This window comes from Cyrtonyx montezumae, unplaced genomic scaffold (genome assembly GCF_038088225.1).
Source record: "Cyrtonyx montezumae isolate F1298 unplaced genomic scaffold, pur_monq_1.0 scaffold_12, whole genome shotgun sequence".
In the NCBI taxonomy this organism is placed as follows: Eukaryota; Metazoa; Chordata; class Aves; order Galliformes; family Odontophoridae; genus Cyrtonyx; species Cyrtonyx montezumae.
In genome coordinates this window covers 12,982,213-12,994,526 of record NW_027071848.1, presented here as the reverse complement: position 1 = coordinate 12,994,526, position 12,314 = coordinate 12,982,213, and the positions used below count along the sequence as shown (strand labels likewise).

At 40.2% G+C, this 12,314-nt stretch overlaps 1 protein-coding gene across 2 annotated transcripts in view; it reads left to right on the top strand.

The window, feature by feature from the left end:
• ALKBH8 (alkB homolog 8, tRNA methyltransferase) overlaps window positions 1-12,314 on the top strand; it is a 44,197-nt gene that overhangs the window by 15,868 nt on the left and 16,015 nt on the right. The gene's annotated exons all lie outside the window — the stretch shown is intronic.

Sequence of the window (12,314 nt, the reverse complement as noted above, 5' to 3'; positions counted from 1 at the left end):
CCCAGGTTTGTCTCTTTCCCTTAGTCAAGGAAGAAAAGCAGAAACTGCCTTACTCCCATTCCTTGTGCCTCTCCCTGGCAGAGGGCTGGTATAAAGGCAGAGGGCTGCTCTGATGCCCTGGAGGGTCCCCTGTCCTAACTTCTGTGAAAGGGAAACATCAGGGTCTTGAGTCAGATTTGTGGCTCAGGGCTGAACAGTGAGGCTGAGAGTGCAGATCATCCTTGACTCTTCATCTGCACGCGTTCATCATCCCGCAGTCTGCAGATATTAAAACTCTTGATCTATAAAGAAGAGTTGTGGTTCTCTTAAGCCTTTAAAGCAGAGCAGCATTACAAAGAAATATTCCACTAGGCTTCTTGAAATGTCTGTAAGCAGTGGTATTCATAGAACTGATAGAAGGAGGAACCCTGCTGTTACTCTTTTCTCAGGCTGGGAAATTGACCTTTTATTTCTGCACTTCTTGTTTGTTAATCTATCTATAATCTTTGTAGTTAACAAACGGAAACTTCACAGGAACAGCTAATAAACTGCTTGATGGATTGTATCAGAACCTTCTAGAAAGTGTAGATTGCATCCAGCCACTTACAGTTAACACCTATTTAGTTTCTCACGTGATCGGTGACCGTGTAGGCAGGTACTGGGTGTTACTGTGTTAACTGTACTCTCCCAGTCGCGTATTGCTTATTTTGCTTAGTTGCTGATTCAGTTTAATTTACAGTTTAATTTACTTTAATTTTATTTTAAAAGAAGAAGTAAAGCACCTTGCTTATTTAAGGAATTACTCTCATAGTGACTGTAAGACAAAGTTTTGCCTTTGTATATGTTAGCAGCATAATTGTAGTAGCTAAAATCGTAACAATAGCAATCAATGCTTAAAATGAGATTGGGTTGACAGAACTGAAATGTCTCTTAGCCTGAATGGAAGACATTAATCAGTAAAATCTAATGTTGATTTCAGAGGTTTGCTCAAGTGGCTGTGGTGGGATTCCTGAAGCTCAATAGCGTGGGTTTTTTTTCGGACCTATAAGATGGTTTTCTTGATCTATAACTTTATTATAGTCACGAATTTCATTTCCTTCTGAAGGGTAATTTCTAGCAGTTTCTGCCTCATTTCATTGGAAACACAAAAAGGCTAATTTATAACTATATATCAAATTTATTTATTTTACCACTTAAAGAGTAAATATGAATGTGTTGCTGCTGCCCGTGTCCTACATTTCTCTTCCTGTCCATGTTGTACCACAGTGCACTGTTATTTGAACTTGAATCAGATATAAGAACCATCAAAAGCAAGGGAAAGCCTGCAGCCTTCATGGGAATTTCTGTAATGATCTAACTGTACTCAGGGCAATGTGAATATTCATTAAGTATACTACTCTGAATTTTTATTTCTATTCTGGATATTGCCTCACACTTTTTGTTAGGTTTCTGTCCACAGACATTGATGTGTCTTGCTGATGTTTCCACCTGATCGTTTTCTTTAAGCAAGGCTCTTGAAAGCCCAGTTTTCATGTACATTTTTCAGAGGAAGTCTGTGCTTAGCCCCATCCTCCTATGGCATTGATGGTTTATAGGCTCATTTCTATTTTGGCAAAGGTAACAGCAAGACACCCAGTGTGCAGGTAATGCAGACAAGCATTTGTTTCTTGAGTATTTAGGGATCTGCTAAACTTGGATTGCACTGAGGTGATACAAGAAGAGCTTTCAGACAGAATTACTCCAAGAACAGTGATCTTAGTATTTCTCTAGAAGCTGTATGGTAAGTCATTTGCAGTGAAAGAAAATAACAGCGTGGAGATGACCCTTCCCCTTGGCTACATCAGAGGAACAAAACAGAAGCTAAGCTATGAGAATCTTGCATTTCTATAGAGCTGTTCATTCTGTTCAAGACCTACTCACTCATAAATTAGTTAAAATTCTGTGTTAGGCCAAAAGAGGAGCAGCCTCTAGTTTTTCATGTGGTGCATTATTTTGGTTGCTGAGATTGGAAGGCAGACCTGTAACTCCTCGTGGTTCCTACCACTTCACTTTCTTCTCACCACGTGGTTGCTCTTTTTAGAGTACTGCATTTTGAGTCATTGCTGTTGAGATAGGAAGATGTGGGAAGAACATTCTTGTCCTGTTCTTTGAGTAGCTGCATCAGCATTGTATCCAAGGTGAACGCGAAAAAGGGAGAAACAAAACAAATTACAGTTAGAATGAAATAAGCTGAAAACAAAATTAACTCAGTGTTGCATGGAAAAATGCAGAGTTATGCTATGAGAAACATCCTGTAGTTTCACTTAATTTTCTCACAATCATAACAAAATCCTGCTATAATTGTAACATTTACAAATGTTTGAAGTGTGCAGGAGGGCTTGTGATTTTTTTCTGCCTGCTGTCCTACTTGTTAAATAATGAAGGAAAACTTCTATGTAATTATTTCATCAATAGGTGTTTGAACACCTGTTATCTCCAAGCTACTTCTTTTTTTGTAGTGTGCTTCTTTTGGATGTGGAGGGAGCATCGTTTCATTTCCAGCTCTCAGGTGTCTGTCTGTTATGGCTTTACTGTGATGTACAGTTGTAGAGATTCAATTTTTCAGTTAATGGTGCTGCTAAAAACTGTCTTGTGATTCCACAGGTTTTTTTCAGAGCCTTCTCATTGGTGTACATGACTTATAAAGTATGAAGTTAGCTAAAAGTCTTGGGGAAAAAGTGGATTCAATTACAACTCATGATATTCTTTACAAACTAAAACCTGTTTTTTGTTCTTGCTTCGCTTCACTCTACCCATATACCCTTCGCTATGATACATGAACTAATTTACAGTGGTGGGATAGATTAGCTATTTAAATGTGGAATTATTAATTCTTGTGAAAACTGTAATCATTTTAATAGAATAAAAGTAATACACCACTTAAATTTACATTCCAATTAGTATTTTTGCAGCTGAATTTGAGTCAAGTTTTAGTTTGTTCTTGGAATCTGGTTCTGCCCTGTTTGCCTTTAGAAGCCCTTGTATTGTTTTGACTAGAATTATTATTATTTTTTGTCCTGGTTTCAACTGAGGCAGAGCTGATTTCCTTTGTAGTGTCTGGTGTGATGTGCTGTTTTGGCTTTGGGAGAAAAGCAATTTTGGTAGCACATTGGTGTTGTGTAGTTGCTGAGCAGTGCTGTACAGAACTAAGGGTGTTTCATCTTCTTGTACTGTCTGGTCAGTGAGCAGGCTTGGGGACAGAAGGATCTGGAAGGGAACAAAACGAGGGCAGCTGATCTAACCTGGCCAAAGGGATATTCCTTTCCGTATGGCATCATGGGGAAAAAAAGGCTATAAAACTGAGGGGAGCTGACCTGGGGGATGCTGCTGTTTGGGAACTGTCTGGGCATTGTCAGCAGGTGGTGAGCAATTGCTTTGTACATTACTTGTTTTGTAACGATATAAACATGTATTCTAATCCTTTCCTGTCCTAGTAAATAGCTTTATCTCAACCTATGACTTCTACTTTTTTTTTTCCTGATTCTTTTCTCCATCCCACTGGGGAGGGGGAGATGGAATGAAAGGCTGTGTGATGTTCTTCTGTCTGCTGAGTTAAACCTAAACCACATTTTTGTATTAGGATTTTTGGTTTCTTCAAGAGACTTATCAGTGGAAGTCATTCCTACACCTCATGTTATTTTTAGACTATCAGTACTTGGAAATGGAATCCTGGTGTCTGCCACAAATTAACAGTGAACATACTGAACCTAGGACATTAAAAAGTCATTATCTTTAGCTGTTGCATTCAGCAGTACTTCAGCTCTGGAACTCCATAAAGAAAACTAATTTCATTAGCCATCTCTATCATGTCAGGAGCCTATTTAAAGACTGTGCCAAGTTTCATGTAGAAATGGCAAGTAGTACTATCAGTCACAAGTAGTACGTAACCAAGGAAGCTAACTTAACATGTTGAACTCCTTCTGTGGGGTATTTTTTGTCTCTCTTGGACATTGATAATATCAGCGTAGCAATTGTTACCTGTTATCTGTCTGCCCTTAGACCATCTTTACAAAGCTGCGCATCTTGCATAGCTGTGTTTAGCATCTTTTCAGCTATGCTCCGTGTTTTGAGAGCAGTTTCTCCACAGATCTTCTATTTTGGTGGAACTGACCCTAGGAAGTTTCTCCTGAGGAACTAGCAATTTAGGACACTTAAAGTTGTGCTGCAACCAAAACTATCAAACCTGATGATCACATGCTTGACAGAAAGATTTTGGATCAAGGCAGAGAGAGCTGTGCTCCTAGAGGGACAGAAAGTGGGCAGTGCAGAGGGGATGCAGGGAAAGCACTGTCTATTTGCTGGAGCTGCAGGACAGTGATAGGAGGGAAGAAATGTTGATGGCAGAGGTGAAGGCAGGGACAGCTGGATGTTTCCAAGTTCCTTGTGCCTTGTGGTGCTATTGCTTCTTTTCTCTTACAACCTACATCCCTCTGCAGTGCATGTGTATGTAAGCCATTACTGTAATTGCATGGCCAGATGCTGATGTTCTGGTAGAGCCCTTGCATATAATTTCAGCTGCGGTATGTAAACACAGTTGTTGAGCAGAAGGAGAGTGTAAGAGGAAAAAAAAATTACTTAGGTGGCATTACAGCACTGCTGTAATATGCTATTCTTCTGTTTATTTTACCTACTTAGAAATAATGTGTATATTTCAAATGTGTGGTACTTCCATAGTAGAATCACAGAATGCCTTGGGTTGGAAGGACTTCAGAGATCATCTAGTTCCAACCCCCCTGCTGTGGGCAGAGCTGCCACCCACTAAATCATGCACTGGATCAGGCTGACCAGGGTCCCATCCATCCTGGCCTTGACCAACTGCAGACATGGGGCATCCACAGCATTCTGGGCAGCCTGTGCTGGTGCCTCACCACCCTCTGAGAAAGAATTTCTTCCTTAAAATTATTCTACATTTACTGTTTTCTAGTTTAAAACCATTACCACTTGTCCTATGGCTATACACCTTGGTAAAACAATCTGCTGCTATCTTTCTTAAAGGTCTCCTTTGAGTACTGTAAAGCCATGATACAGTACATGGAAAGCTTCTGGATCTTCTTCCTATCCTTTTCCTGTAAGAAAATACAGCAATTGTGTGAATTTATAAAGCAATTTTGTTGTTAAACTATCTTAAAGAAGCCTTTCATTAGCATGCTGTGTTTTAAATTGTACTTTATGACCCTAGGAGATATCATTTGCCAGGAAGATAAGTTTCATTATGTTTTTCTATTTAATTCTATGCTTTTGTCTGCTAAGGAATGACTCTTCTTTATGTATTTAAGCCATTCTTGTAAATTCATGTCCAGATTCTTCTCCCTTAGTAGAATTCGGTTCTACAGTGAAAATGGAGAGAAGAAGGAGGCCATATGGTGGTTTCTGTAGCAATGTATTGAAAACTGTACCTTGTCAGCTCTTGTTGAGGTATGATGCAGGAATTAGTTTGGAAAGGCAGGATTTGGATATCTTGTATTCAGAACGAAGAATTGCCAGATTGTCTCTGGGACAGCTGTTAGATGGATCCATGAGAAAAACTAGCTGACTTTTCTTTCTGTCTCAGGCTGAGTAGATTCACCATTTTATACAGTTGGAGATATCTGGCACCAGCTTTACTTGCATAACTACTTCCTCAGTATGTAGTGGGCAGGACAAAATAATAATAGTGCAGGAAGAAGTTTGTATTAAGCCAAGACAGTTTTAAACAGATTTGAGTCATCTACTGAATCTACACTATTAACTGCTGTATTTAATAATGTGCTGTCAGTGGCATTTGGTCCAGGATTAAGACACTTAAATTTTAGTGTTTTCAAGCAGGTATGTACGTGTGCACTTCACGCCTGAGCTCCACTGTTATCGGTGTGGATTAAGCCTGTCCACCCTAGGAAGTGATTCAGTTTAAAAACTATGGGCAAATGTAGTAGCCTTCATCTTGAACTGAATCCCACCCTATTACTTAGGGGCACTTCAAGCAGAAAACTCAAACCTGAAGTTGAGAGTAGGTTTAATGAACAACCCTGATGTTTTTGGAGAGTGAGGGAGGATGATTTTCAGTTTTAGAGGATGGTGAATATACAGTTTATTCTATCCATATTGCAAAAGGTCCTGAACTTGTAACGATTTGGACTACAATATGACACCTACTGAGTCCGCATTAGCATGATCTGTGAGTACTACCCTGGAATGTAAGTGTTCCAGGTCCTCTTTCCAAGCAGTGATTTCCTCATGGCTGTAGGTGTTTCCTATCCCCCATTTGGCAGTATTTTTTTTTTTTTTACTGAGCCAAAGGCTGATTATAATTTATGTTATGTGGAGATCGTGTTCACAGTTCCTTACACTGCTTCTGCTCCAGAAAGCTTGCAGTTCAAGATTATTGTGGACAGTGACAGCATGATAAATATATAGGTAGGGCTATATGGGAACAAGATTAGGTGTGAAGAGTTTCTGCTACGTGTATTTGTAACGTCTATAACATGGAAATGGCTGATTACCATGTGTTTCCATAGGGTTATAAATAAGTGGGTTTTTTTTAATTTATATTGTTTTTGAGCCCTGAAATCCTTCCTTTTCTACTGAGATTTCATAAGTTTTTAGTATGCATGGAAAATACTACAGATGTGCCAAAGCAGTGTGTACACAGATGTATGCACTGGAGTGCATACATAACACTGTGTTGTCATACTTGGATATGAAATTGCACTCATTACACAACAGCTGTCTGTGTTGAAAGGGCTCATTCAGTGGTTTCTTGGTAGCCATCTGGTATAGCATTAAACATGTTAATAGGGAGTATTTGCTTTCAGGACGTGGCATAATACATTAAGTACAGGTTTAGAGAGATCTAGTTGAGGATACAAAACTACTTTGTGTCATCTGGGTGTTATATCTTGAACAGATTGAGCCCTGTAGAAATCACTAGCATCAGGGTTTTGGCTTTTTTAGTATGAGTCCTCCTGTTCTCTTCCATTGAACAGTGCTCCACTATGGAGCAAGCAGTACACATCTTACAGTATCAGGAAAAGAAAATGAGAAATTTCATACCCCAAATGTATGCTCTGCCCTACTATAGGTGGGTACAGATCCCTATATATCTGTGCAGTACTAATGCAGATGTGAGGAAAAGCACATGACTACAAGAATGAAAAATACTTCAGAGAGTTGATAAAAGAAATGAAATTAAGGTTAATGGCATTACCCTCTTACTTTTTGTAACCCAAAAGAATTTAAGCTAAGAGCTAGGGAGGCAGTTTATTCAAGACTGAGAACTTGACCAAGTTCTTGTTTCAGGATTCACAAAAGGACATCAAAGTCATAAGTTGCGTTGGATAGCATTTTCCAGAAAGAATTATTTTATATTTGTGGTAAGAGAAACGGGGATAATGTGACTAATCTGTTTTACTGTTGGGACTGGAAGTTTCTTACGTAGAATCGTAGAATAGCCTGGGTTGAAAAGGACCTCAAAGATCATGTAGTTTCAACCCCCCTGCTGCAGGCAGTCACCAACTACTAGATCAGGCTGCCCAGAGCCACATCCAGCCTGGCCTCGAATGCCTCCAGGGATGGGGCATCCACAACCTCTGTGGGTAACCTGTTCCATATGTAATATCCAGTGTTGAATTCTAACACAGGTAGTCATCTGGAAGTGTGTGAGCACCATAGGCAATGTCCTGACAGATTAAAAAAAAAAAAAAAAAGTACTTTCAGAGCTAGTGGGAACTGGCATATTTGATGGGTGATTTTTAATGTATTAGGATCAACGTTTTCATCTTTTAGTCTGGTTGTTTTTTTTTTTATAGGCAAGGTTAAGCAGTAATCATGGATTTATGAAGACACTTTTCACAGAATCACTGAGGTTGGAAAAGACCTCTGAGATCATCCAGTCCACCTGTTCTCCTGCTGCCAATATTCCCCCACTAAGCCATGTCCCTTAGTACAGTATCTCAGTGTTTCTTGAACTCCTCTGGGGGTGGGACTCTTCCACTTCCCTGGGCAGCCCATTCACTCACTCTTTTGGAGAATAAACTTTTTGTAATATCTAACCTGAATCTCCCCTAGCACAACTTGAAGCCATTCCCTCTGTTGCCAGTTATGCAAGAGAAAAGACTTGACCCCTCTTTTGGAACAAAGAAGCAATCAGTTTGAGAAGATGTATAAGGGAAGCATAACATGTTTTAACAGCAGAAAGGGACCTTTGAGTAGGAACAGCAGCAGATGTGACACAGCCAGAAGTACCTTCAGCACTACAGCCTCTGTTGAGGTGTGGCAGAGCAGCTGTCTCATTGGGCACCTTCTGGGACTGGCATGCAGCTGATGGGGTGCCACAGCAGGGTGCCACAGTTGGACCCACGCCTGGAGTGCCTGTATGTGGTCCTGGTAGGGCTTTTGTCACTGATGTGTGTGTGTTGGAGAAGCCCCATGGGCAGGAGAGGAATAAGGTATGGGAGCCCACGTGGCCTCTAGGGAGATGGTGTGTGTGTAACTGAACACAGTGGGAGAACTTTGGGGGATTAGTTACAATGGCTCTTTTGAAATGTGTTCGTGTTTATTAACATGTTGTAGACCTCTACTGTATTTTGTTATTCTGGTACTACTGTTGTTCAAAGTATAGCAGATTGCTGGTTGCTTCATAATTATACGTTGCTAATAAATCAATAAACCAGTTTGATTCTGATTTAACTTAAACCACAAGATTTGAACAGTTTGGCCCTGCTGCTGTCACACTTAATTGATTGTGACACCTTCATTTCCCAAATGGCACAAAATAGCTGGCATATGCCTGAGTTCTTCCAGTATGCTTCCAGAAGGTGAGGCAGATGTATTGTACTTACGCTGCACGTTAAGGAAACTGAGATCCTTGAATGATCAGGTGTTTCGGCCAAGGGTGGAAGGAGCATACCAAGCTGTGTATGTAGACTACTGCATGAATCCAAGCATTGAGCTAATGATTGTCCACCATGCTGCATTGCTGGTTTGCTCCCTGCTCGCTCTTTGATCACCTAAGCTTTTCCAAGACCTTGTCTAAGTATGGTTTTGACATTAGTTCATATGAGGACTATCCACAAAAGGCAGAGTAGATAAAACTTTGTTTGATCCCCTTCAACTGGTACACTTCACGCATATCAGGTTACGTAAGTACCCTAAGACATGGATTGTTTGGGAAAGTTAATCCACTCGCTTCCCTTAAATGTTTAGAATATTCCTAAGTTCCAAATTTTGGATGTTCATATAGTTTTTGCAGTGGAAGGCACTCTGTGGGGTATTATTGATTGCCTGAGTTCCACAGCAGCCAGCAGCCCCTCATCTTCACACAGCTCCACTGTTGTTCAGGTGGTGTGTGGACTTAAAGGCACACAGCTGCCTCTGCAGTAGGCATTCTTCATCTGTTTTACATGTGGGGAGACTGCTATGAGACTGATGATGTGCCTTTTCTCTCTGAAAAATGAGTAAATAATGTCAGAGTCTTGAAATGCATTTCAGATTGTACTTTTTTCCAGCCTGCTACTTTGAGTTTAAGAGTATGTTTCATCTAAGGGAGTCTTTTAATGTCAAATATAAATTGCATTAGAGGCAAAGCTTAGAAAGACAGTACTGTTGTTTCACACTGTAGCAGTGAAGTCCTTATTGACATTGTCCTTATAGTCCCATTGCATCATTTCTGTTTTGCCTTTGGATCATTACTTATTTGATAGACCAGTCATTCACCTCCCTCCTCCTGCACTTCCCTGAAGTACAGTTCAGCAAGGGAAGGCATTGCAGGCTTCTGGTTCCCACAGGAGTTATGAAAAACATACTTTCTTCTCCTACGTTTTTATGCTGATTGTTTTCCATTTTTCGCATTTAGCTGTATGTTGTGCCACAGGAGCAATGTTTACGATGTCAGTGTCACTTTGCTTTGTTGTTCAGCCATCCTTGAAAGCTGTTTACTGTGTCACGTGCTCCCTTGTCATGAGGCAACACGATAAGATATTTAAATTATGAGTAGGTATTATTTGTTGTTTATGTTTCTTTCAGGTGTTTGGTGTATTTAGACTTCTTCTGCAGTACAAAGAAAGAAGGTAGAAGTTGTGTGAGATCAAAGCATCAAGTACTTCTATTCTTGAATCCTGGGTGATGCACTGTGAGCTGGCTGGATATTTGATCTTTATTGACTCTGCTACCTAAGAGAAAAAGAGACAATAAGTTTTTAGGACAAAAAAAAAAAAAGTAATTGGAAATAACTCCTGTGTAGCAGAGCTGTCATGAAGCAGATTGATTCAGCAGTGGCAGTTGCTGTATTGATTGTGAATCCTTAGTAAATTAAAAAGTGGACTGAATGCGTTAATCTTTTGTGTGTATGTGACAGTGACAATTTAGAGTGTTCTGCTGGGATAAAGATATAGGAGTGGGGGAATATTATCTACTTCAGTCAGTAATAGGCTCCTTAGAGATAAGAACAGAGTTCTTAAAAAACCCGTCTGGGTTAAATGTTCTCTACTGTACCACAGACAAAAAAATAAAGTACTTTTGCTCAGTTTTTAAGCCTTTGCATGCGGGTATTCTAGATAAAGAAATGAAACATTAATGGAGAAATCACATTAATTTTATTCAAATGTTCGCAGTAGGTTCCTTAAACTTGGTTTTGTCTGAATTGCAGTGTCTAATTTGTTGCTCACAGGAAACTGCAAAATTGTATTATTGTCCAGCTAAGGATCTCTGTCTGCTTCATAAGCAAAAGTCAGTTCTGAATTTGGATTTTTGATTCTTCCCATTACTGCTAATTACTTAATGTCATTGCTCATTTGCAAGTAAATTAATCTTTTATTTATATTTGGCCCCAAATCATCTCTGTTTGTTGTAAGGGTGACATTTGTTTAGAAAGGGAGTAACCACATGCTGTGAGATAAGAACACAGACTTCTACGGGAGAGTAGGGAGCAGGGACAGAGCTGGACTCTGCTGATGAGGACTAAACTTGCCAGGTACTATGTGCAGTACATAACTTCCTGGTTTCAGCCCTCAATTCTGCACCAACAGAAATTCATTTCACATATTTCTTGTTGGCATAGCATAGCCAATATTGAACCAAGAGCATGTACTGTCTTCTTTTGCTGTTTGTTTTCCTGCCACTTCTGCCTGAAAAAGCTGATTGCTAGGGACTATTTTTTATTCTACGTGTTCTCTGTTGCAGGATACTCTGAACCTCTGCTGGTTTGGATGCACAGCAGAGGCACTCTGGGAACTTTACAGCTGGTAGGGGGAGAGAAAATGGAGGAAATGAGCAGTAAAAGGCTGGAAGAAATATTTGCTGCTGCTTTAAGCAGCGTCCCCAACTTGGCATGTGGAGATATGAAGGAGGCCAAGGTTTCCTTCCATACCCTGGAGAGGTATGAAAGAGACCTCACAGAGCTGGGAATCAACTTGTAGAGAAAAGTGTGGTTCCTGAATGTTATATGCAAGAAGTGGGCTTTGTTGCTGCTGCTGACCTAGAAAACAGAGGGCCTCCAGGAAGGAATTTGGACAGTCTCATTTTCAGTTTGTGCTTCCCCATTTCTGAAGAACTTGATCTCTTATCTCTCACACCTGTCCCTCAGAAGCAGTGGGACAGAGAGGCAGAAGAGCCTGAGATACCATTTCATGCATTTAATCCAGGCGCTTTGCCTCTCAATTCTTTTCTCGTTCTTGTAGTTTAGTCATCCTCTGGTTTCTTTGCCTTGCCAGACAGCTGCTGCTTTTCACAGGGGCTTTATGGCATGGGTTCCCCATCAGATTTCTGAAGCCACTGTTTTTTCTCCTTCCTCACATTGTGCTTCTTTGAGGATACCTGGGAGGAATTACACTGTGCAAAGAAAGCAGTATATTAGAAAGTGGCTGCCAGTCGTTTGTGTAGGCATTTAAGGGTTTCCCAGTTGTTATTTGGAGCTCATAGATAGGTTGTATTCCTCTTCTCCCCTATAGCTCTTCCCTTTTGTGTCCCACTGTTTGTCACGTTCATTTCCTTCCTTAAATTTAGGTAGATCAAGAAGAGTAAAAGCTCTTGCTGTTATGCAGGTGGTACTACAGCATAATTTTTTTTTCAAGAAAGCATAAATGCAATTGTATTTTCTTCTACTGCACGCAGCAGTGAATAGTGAAATCCTGCAAATGATCTTGCTTGTTCAATATGTCTGGTGGGTTTTCTTTTGTTTGTTTTTGTGCTGAATGAATGATCACTGCACCATTGTTTCTTTTGCTAAATGCATCTGTATGCAGAAGCAGAAGTGCTTAATTTGTGTCTGGTAAGGGTAGCAAGTCTGCTTTTAAATTGCGTGCTTAGCAAGTAGGTTGCAGACA